The sequence below is a fragment of the Pinus tabuliformis genome, chromosome 1_2, assembly GCF_031772625.1.
Source record: "Pinus tabuliformis cultivar Carrire ecotype Pingquan chromosome 1_2, CPIR1, whole genome shotgun sequence".
NCBI classification, from domain to species: Eukaryota; Viridiplantae; Streptophyta; class Pinopsida; order Pinales; family Pinaceae; genus Pinus; species Pinus tabuliformis.
The window spans coordinates 460,360,951-460,369,565 of NC_142298.1; positions in this window are offsets into that span (position 1 = coordinate 460,360,951).

The window sequence follows — 8,615 nt, forward strand, 5'->3', positions numbered from 1 at the left end:
TAGGTGTAAAAACAGTGTTCAAGAAGGATACCTACAAGATGGTTTGAGGAGCATTGGTATTGATGCGGGGAGTTCGGACTGGAACTTTGTACAAGTTGCAAGGTAGTATTGTTGTTGACGGATGCAACAGTTCTGTGGTTCCTGAAAGTGGAGCAGAAAATATAGTGATCTTTGGAGAGAAGACCATGCTGTGGCATCAAAGGCTGGGACATATTGGAGAGAAGGGCCTTCGAATACTTCATGGTAAAGGTATGGTAGAAGGTATGAGTAATAGCTCTCTGGATTTTGATTTCTGTGAAAATTGTGTATATGGGAAGTAGAATCGGGTGAGTTTCGCCTCTGGAGGTAAGAGGGCGAAACAAATGTTAGAGCTTGTGCACAATGATGTGTTTAGAACTGTGAAGGTTCCATCACTGGGTAAGTCTGTGTACTATGTATCATTTATATATGACTTCTCCAGGAATACATGGATATATTTCCTTAAGAAGAAATCTGAAGTCTTTGACAGGTTTAAAGAATTTAACGGTCTGGTGGAAAACTAGTCAGAAAAGAAGATAAAGGTGCTGAGGTCAGATAATGGAGGAGAGCTTTGCAGTAAGGAATTTGAAGAATTCTGTAAGAAGTGTGGTATAGCACAACAGAAGACTACTCCATATACACATCAGCAAAATGGAGTTGCAGAAAGAATGAACAAGATGTTGATGGAAAGGACAAGAAGCATGCTTAGTGATGTCAAGTTAGGACAAGAATTCTGGGCAGAGACGGTGGAGATAGCATGTTACCTGGTCAACATATCACCTTCGTCAGCGTTGGAGGATAAGACTCCACAAGAGGTATGGATTGGTAAGAAACCCTCTCTTTCACATCTAAGGGTATTTGGATGTGATGCATATGTACATGTTCTAGAGGAGAAATTAACCAAGTTGGATAGTAAATCTGAAAAGTGCATCTTTATTGGGTATAAGGATGGTTTAAAGGGTTATAAGCTTTGAAACCCAACAATAAGCAAGGTTGTGTACAACAGAGATGTGGTGTTCAGAGAGGTGAAAGATGTTATTAAACATGAAGTCCAACCAAAGGATCCTAAGAAGATAGAGTTTGAGCTAAAGGAGGAAGAATCAGACTCTACAACAGAGGAAGAATCAGATGATGAAGAGCCACAAACTCTAGGTGTAAGAAGATCAATTTGCGAAAGAAGGCAGCTAGAAAGGTATAGTCCATCTGCTTTCTCTTCAAATTTTTCTTTATCTATTACTGATGATGATCCCAAAACTATGAAGGAAGCAGTAGATTCAAAGGATGGAAAACTCTGGAAAGAGGCCATGGTTAATGAAATGGCATCTTGCACAAAAATGAGGCTTCGGATTTGGTTGAGTCTCTGGTTGGAAGGAACCCCATTGGCAGCAAATGGGTGTTCAAGGAGAAGACAAATACAAAAGGAAAGGTGGAGAAATACAAAGCTCGGTTAGTAGCAAAAGGTTATTCCTAGGTGGCAGGAATTGATTTTGGTGATATTTTTTCTCCTGTTGCCAAGGTAACTTCTATTAGATTACTTTTATCTGTTGCTGCTACTTTTGATTTTGAGGTAGAATAGATGGATGTGAAGACAACATTTCTTCATGGGGATTTGGAAGAGGAGATCTACATGAAGCAACATGAAGGCTTTTCGGTGAAGGGTAAGAAAGAACTGGTATGCAAGTTAAAGAAGTCTCTGTATGGGTTAAAATAGTCACCAAGGATGTGGTATCAGAAATTTGATACATTTATATGGGTACTTGGGTTCACCAGAAGCAAAGAAGATCACTGTGTGTATTTTAAATTAATTGGTGACCATGTTATTTATCTGGTCTTGTATGTGGATGATATGTTGTTGGATGGAAATGACAAAGAAATTATCCAGGATTTGAAGACCCAATTGTCCTCCAAATTTGACATGAAAGATCTTGGTGCTGCAAACTATATTTTGGGCATGGAAATTAAAAGAGATCGTGCAAAGTGGAAGCTGTGGTTAAACTAGAGGAAGTATGTCGAGACAATATTGCAGAGGTTTAATATGCAGGATAGTAAACCAGTGGAGGTTCCTATTCTTGTAGGTGTAAAGTTATCTGTTGAACAGTGTCCGAAGACACAAGAAGAGGAAGAGGACATGTCCTGTGTTCCATATACAAGTGCAGCCGATAGCTTGATGTATGAAATGGTCTGTACTAGACCAGACATTGCACATGTAGTGGGAGTATTGAGCAGGCTTATGTCAAAACCAGGGAAGGAGCACTGGACAACAGTGAAGCGGGTTTTCAGGTATTTGCATGGCACAAGTGATTATAGTTTGTTCTACCAAGGAAGACCAGGATTGGATGAAGTGTTTGATATTCGTGGCTTTGTTGATGCAGACTGGGTTGGAGATATGGATTAGAGAAGATCTACAAGTGGGTATGTGTTTAACCTATTTGGAGGTGCAGTCAGTTGGATGAGTAAGAAACAATTTGTAGTGGCACTATCAACTACAGAGGCAGAATACATGGTATCCACTCATGTAAGCAAGGAAGCAGTTTGGTTGCAGAGATTGTGTTCAAGTATGGGGTTAGTACAGGGAGCTATAAGGATAGACTGTGACAGCCAAAGTGCAATTTTCTTGGCAAAGAACCCTGCATATCATTCAAAGACAAAGCCCATTGATGTTTAGTATCAATTTGCGATGGATATGATAGAAGATAAAAATGTGTTGATGGTAAAGTGGACATTTTGAAGAATACTATAGATGCATTGAAAAAGTATGTGAGCTCTAAGAAGTTCTCCTGGTGTAGAGAAACAATGGGTGTTTCAAGGCTAGAAAAATGACTAAGCTCTCCTGTGACCCCCTGTGGAAAGAAAACAACAAGTGGGATAATGTTGGGTTGTGTTATATTCTTTCCATGACTAACCTACGTAGCGAACCAGGGGGTTAGAGGGGGGGTGGAGCCCTGTTATAGACATTTTTGGGCACTACAACCCCAAGCATGGAGTGTCCATAAACCAAGGGCTCCTAAGTCCCTAAAATTTTTGTTCTTACCCCTAAAGGAACAAGGTCAACTGATTACAGCTTCTCCCAGAAGTTCTCCATGAAAAACTGCTCAAAACTGGTCAAAACAGGATCATTTCAGCTTCTCCATAGGCAAAGTGCGTTGCATCTCACCTAAACACAATGTGTGGGTGCATTGCATTTCAAAAATCCCTTCTATGGGGTGCGATGGGCGAGAAGTGACAAATGGCAGTGTCATTCCACGAGGTGGAGAGGCATGGAAACTTCCAGAAACTTCTCCTGTGACACTTGCCTCTCTGAATTCGACCAAGGATGAGTAAGAGATCATCAATCTCCAAGTGGAAGCAAGAACTATCAGATGGAAGACACTAATCAAATCACAAGCTGACTCATCTCCCTTACAGATATCTATATATGGATCCCTCATCCCAGAGATCCAGAGGCTGGAATTTTGCATATTGTAAGGAATTGCTGTTGGTTTCTTGAGACAACATCAGATTGTTGGGTGATCTAAGCTTTGTATGAGGTGAAGAGGGGCTTCCTTGCTGAGAGGATGATGCTGGGTCAGAACAACTGGTTGTAACTCCCCTTGGCTCTTTCTTGTTTATCAATAAAAGCTATTCAAGTTTTCCTCCATACTCTTGTGTCATTCATGTTTGCTGCATTTGTATGGTCAATTTACATCTGATCCTAGATTGTTTATGATTATAGATCCATGTTCTTGTATAGTGCTATGCTACTGTGATCTTACAGGTACTTTGTGAAGCTGGGCGTGCAAGGGAACAAGTAGCGAAAGACTATCAAGAGAGAGAGGAATCGAACTAGGAGATTAGCGCAAGACAGAGGTTGGTATTCTTTGATTCTTCTCTCATCTATACTTCATAACGGAAAAATGAAAGTAGCTTTACTTTGTTTGTTTCTAAGGTAGCTATCACACCTTAGTGGGATAAGCAGTTCTGTGTAGACACTTTTCCCTGTAACAAAATGGCGACTCCACTGGGGATGAATTAGTTTGTTTGTTTATCTTCTTTGTTGTCTTATTTATAAACTTACAGACGGAGCCTGAAGTCGAGCCAGGTAGCTTTCGAACTGCATTTTCTATGCAAATGCAAAGTAGATAAATGTCGCTTCAGTGAATCTCCTAGATTTGTTTATAAATTAAACAACTGATTTACAAACTCTCTGATTGCCCTTTGTGGTAGCTCTTAGATCCTCCTTAGATCTACCCCTGATTGTTGCATTACTAATTACCATTTGCTCGGCCAAAACCCATGAACTAAACTGCAAACTGTGATGCGAAACCCAAACAAAGTCTCGTCTCTGGCCCAGCACAGGTATTGTTCTGTGAATCTGAAATTCAACGCACATCCCGAGTGTAGTAGGTGCGCTACATTTCAAATTCCCTGTGTTACAGGTGCGCTGATCAGACTAGGCATTGTTCAGTTTTGGTTTCTGCAGTTCATTCTTTCCAGTTTTATTCATGAATTTTGCTGCCTGTGATCAGTATATCTCTGTTTGAGACCCCTTTTCTTTGCTGTTATTCCGCCTCCTTTGTACAAAAGAACTGTAAATGTTTTTGTGTGTTTTTTGGGTCATTTTCAGTTCTCCTTTGCAAAAGTAGCATAATCGTACTGTCATCCTTTGATTTGAAAGCGTCACAAGTGTCATTTTTAAGCATAGGAAAGAGTTTGATTGCTATAGATAGTCGATTATCCTGTTACTATTGTATTTGGTCTGAATTTGTAATTTTTCTAGTGTCAAAAACAAGTATTCGTTTCCAAATCGTAAGGTGTTGTGATTACCTCCATTTTTATTTCAAAAATAAACTTGTTGATAACTGTCGCTTGAAAAGCAATTCAGATTTGTGCATCAACTTTCTTTTTATCGTTTACATACTAAGAAATTCGAAAACAAATACATGCATGTGCATTTGCATTTAGACTGTTTGATTGGTTTGATTTAGGGAAGTGCATTTAGAGTGTGCTCTTTGCTCTTTGTGAAAGAATACTGTCTCTCTTTTCTTAGTAGCTAGGATTTTCATTGCACAAAGAAGATAAAAGATTGTTTATCATCTTAGATTGCATTTTAGGAATTACATATCTACATCTCGTCGTGAACCTGAAAGGAAAACTTCATAAAAAAGATCAACTATAAAATAAATTCAATGAATCTAACAACGCTTTGGAACCTAACACACAACATTTAGAAGTCTAGGCTAGAGACGTATTCCGGCGTCGTATAGCCTGGTAACTGTTGTTCTCACTGATGGTTGGGTGATTCCTCCACTTTGAGACGATAAGTGCCAGTACGGACTTGTCCTCCCACGTACCGTCGAGTATATTTTGGGAGACCCCAATAGGCTTAATCCTTTATCCATAGGAAGCCGTGTCTGCCGCCTTATCAATCGCAATGCACTGAACACAACATTCGGGAAGATTGACTGCTGTACCATAAAAAGTATTCTTCAGTTTTGCGATTGGTTTGGTAATCCCTCTACCTAGATTTCCAGAGCAGTCCCTTTCGTTCCTTTTAAGACTCCTTAACGAAAAAGGTCCATTTGAGCACTTGTCACTTCAGGCTCATTAAAAATTGAAGGCGACTAGAGTCATCTTTTGTTTTTTCTCGACTCTTAAAAATTGAAAAAACAAGTTGTGTCAAAGTGTCTAAAATTTATTTTAAATGGAATAATCATCACCTTTCCCTACGTTGATCCTTGTTATAGACATTTTTGTGCCTTACAGCATAGAGCATGAAAAGTCAATAATCTGAGGGATCCAAAGTCCCTAAACATGTTGTTCCTACCCCTAGAGGAACAAGGTCAGCAAACCACAACACTTCAGATCAGTTCTCCACTGAAAAATACTCAAAAACATGTCAATTTTGGATCAAAGCAGCTGCTCCACTAAGCATCTACGCTGAATGTCAAAAGCTCTATGGTGTACCTGCGCTGCATAGCAAGTGCAACAAAGGCTACCTGCGCTGGGCGTACTTTGACATGTGGAGGAATCTTTTCTCAATGTGCCAGTGCCCAGGAAGCTTCCAAAATGACACTTGGATCAAAAGATTCGCCTAATAATGAGTAAAGAGGTTCTAAAACTCCAAGTGGAAGGTAGAAACTCCGAGTGGACTCAAGGACTGAAGAACAACTGGAGTTGAAGAGGACAACAAGTCACACATCAAGCTGACTTATCTTCACTCCAAAACTCTATATAAGGATCTCATCCCATGGGATCTGGAGGCCGGAATTTAGTGCAAAGAATTGCTGTTGGTTTATAGTTGTGAGTATTGGGTGATTGCTTGAGGGAGGTGAAGAGGAGATTTCTTTCCGTCAGGAAGGTGATGCTGGATTGGACCTCTTACGGTTGTATCACCGCCTGAACCTTACTTCCTTATATTAATAAAGCATTTGAGGTTCTTCTATTCGCATGTGTTTCAATGGTGTATTGTCTTACTTGCGTATTTGATTTATGCTAATCCTTGAATCAATTATGAATGCATGCTTCTTGTAGTTTCCTTTTCTTGTCTTGTTCACAGGATCTCGTGTAGCTGGGCCCGTGAGAAGACTTGGAGCTGGGAGCAAGCGGCAAATAGAGGAGATTGGATCGACCATTTACGCAAGACATCGGTAAGTGGATCTCTTCCTTTCATCTCTTGCATGTCATAAAGAAGTAACTTTAGATAGCTTTGCTTCAGCTGTTGCAAAGGAACTATCACCCTTAGAGTGGGATAGGGTCATTCCGTGTTGGATACTTTTCCCCACAACAGACTGGCGACTCCGCTGGGGATCGTGTCTTGTTGGTAGCTTGTGTTTCTTGCTATTCATTTCCTAAACGAAGGGAGTACCGAATCGAACTGCATTCGAATCCTTCGAATGCAAAGTAGAGGGCAGCTACTCTAGCTCAGTGCTGGGCATGTTTATGATTTGAAGAGCTGATCCACAAGGACTCTTTTTAGCTCTTTGTGATAGTGTTCATCTTCCTTAATCATCCTCTAGTGTATACTTGGCTGATAGCCTCTGATTTGGCCAAAAACCATTGATTTTTGAGCAAACTGTGACCCGGAATCTGAGAGAGACGAGAGTTGTCTCTTCAGTGCAGCTGCAACAAAGGCTACCTGCGCTGCAACGCAGGTCCCGAAGGGGCTACCTGTGCTGATCCAGTTTTGCCTTGTGCAACTGGGGTTCCCCACTGTCTGTTGCCCAGTTTTCAATATTGTTTTTGTAGCCTGTTGTCAACCTGTATACCCAGCTGAAACTATCTTTCTTTGCCTTCATTTCGCCTCAGTTGTATGAAGAAACCGTGATTGTTCTTATTGTATTTCTTGCTTTCATTCACAGTTTCCCGTAGCGAAAGTTAACTAGTCTTGCTGTGACCTCTTGGATCTAGACCTGTGAGAAAGTGTTGTTGTGATTATAAGAGCTAGTTTATTGCTGTTCATAGCTGCTTGAGCATTTTCTTTCGTTATATGGTTCAAATTTCAGTATTTCTTGTGTTTGAAACGAGTGAATCTTAAGGTGTTCTTTTGATTATTGGACAAAAACTTGTTTGCTTTCGCTTGAAATTGAATTCGAAATCATACAACAGCTTTCTTTTTGTAATACATCAACATTAAGGAAGAAGAAAAGAAATACTTGCATTGTGCATGTGCATATTGACAGTTTGCATGTCGATTTAGGAAAAGTGCATCAGTGTGTGCTCTATGATCTGTTTGAAAAGATGATGTCTTTCTTTTCCCTCAGTAGTTAAGATTTTCATAAGTTGAAAGAATTGAAAAAGCTTGCTTATCATTCTTAGACTGCATTTAGGAGTTGTATCATACATCACGTGGTGATCCATAAAGGCAAACTGCTAAGCAAGATCAACCTAAAAAGAATTGAATTTATCTAACAATGCTTTGAAACATAACGAAACACAGTAGAGGTCTAGGTAGAGACGTGTTCCGACGTCGTTAAACATAGTGACCGTCGATCTCTACGAAGGTGGGTGATTCCTCCTGAGGGACGATAGCACTAATATGGACTTGTGCCCCCGCGTACCGTCGCGTATATTGGGGGACCCCTATAGGAACAAAGCCTTTATCCATAGGAAGCCGTGTCAGCCGCCCTACTGATCGCGATGCAGTGAACACAGCATTCACGAAGATCGACCACTCGTACCGTAAAACGTATTCTGTGGTTTCGCGAAAGGTTTGGCACACCCTCTGCCTAGAACTCCAGAGTAGTTTCTTTTGGCCTTTTTAAAACTCTATAACTGAAAAAGTCCATCCGAGCATTTGTCACTTCGGGCTCGTTAATACATCGAAGGAGACTAGAGTCATCTTTAGCTTTTTCTCGACTCTTAAAAATTGAAAAAGCAAGTTGTGTCTAAAGCGTCGTCATATAAAATTCATTCTAAACGGAACATAATTACCCCTGATTCCTACGTTGATCTTAAGGTTGAGAACATGGAACACACCAACCAAGGGATTCCACATGATGGGACCCCTAGCCCTTTCTCCTCTTGGGGAGAAGTTGGTGCGCCCCACATGGCCACATTGTCGCTTCCAGGACTGACAATTGGCCTGCCAGTTTGGCTATTCTCAACCACTATAGTTCAGA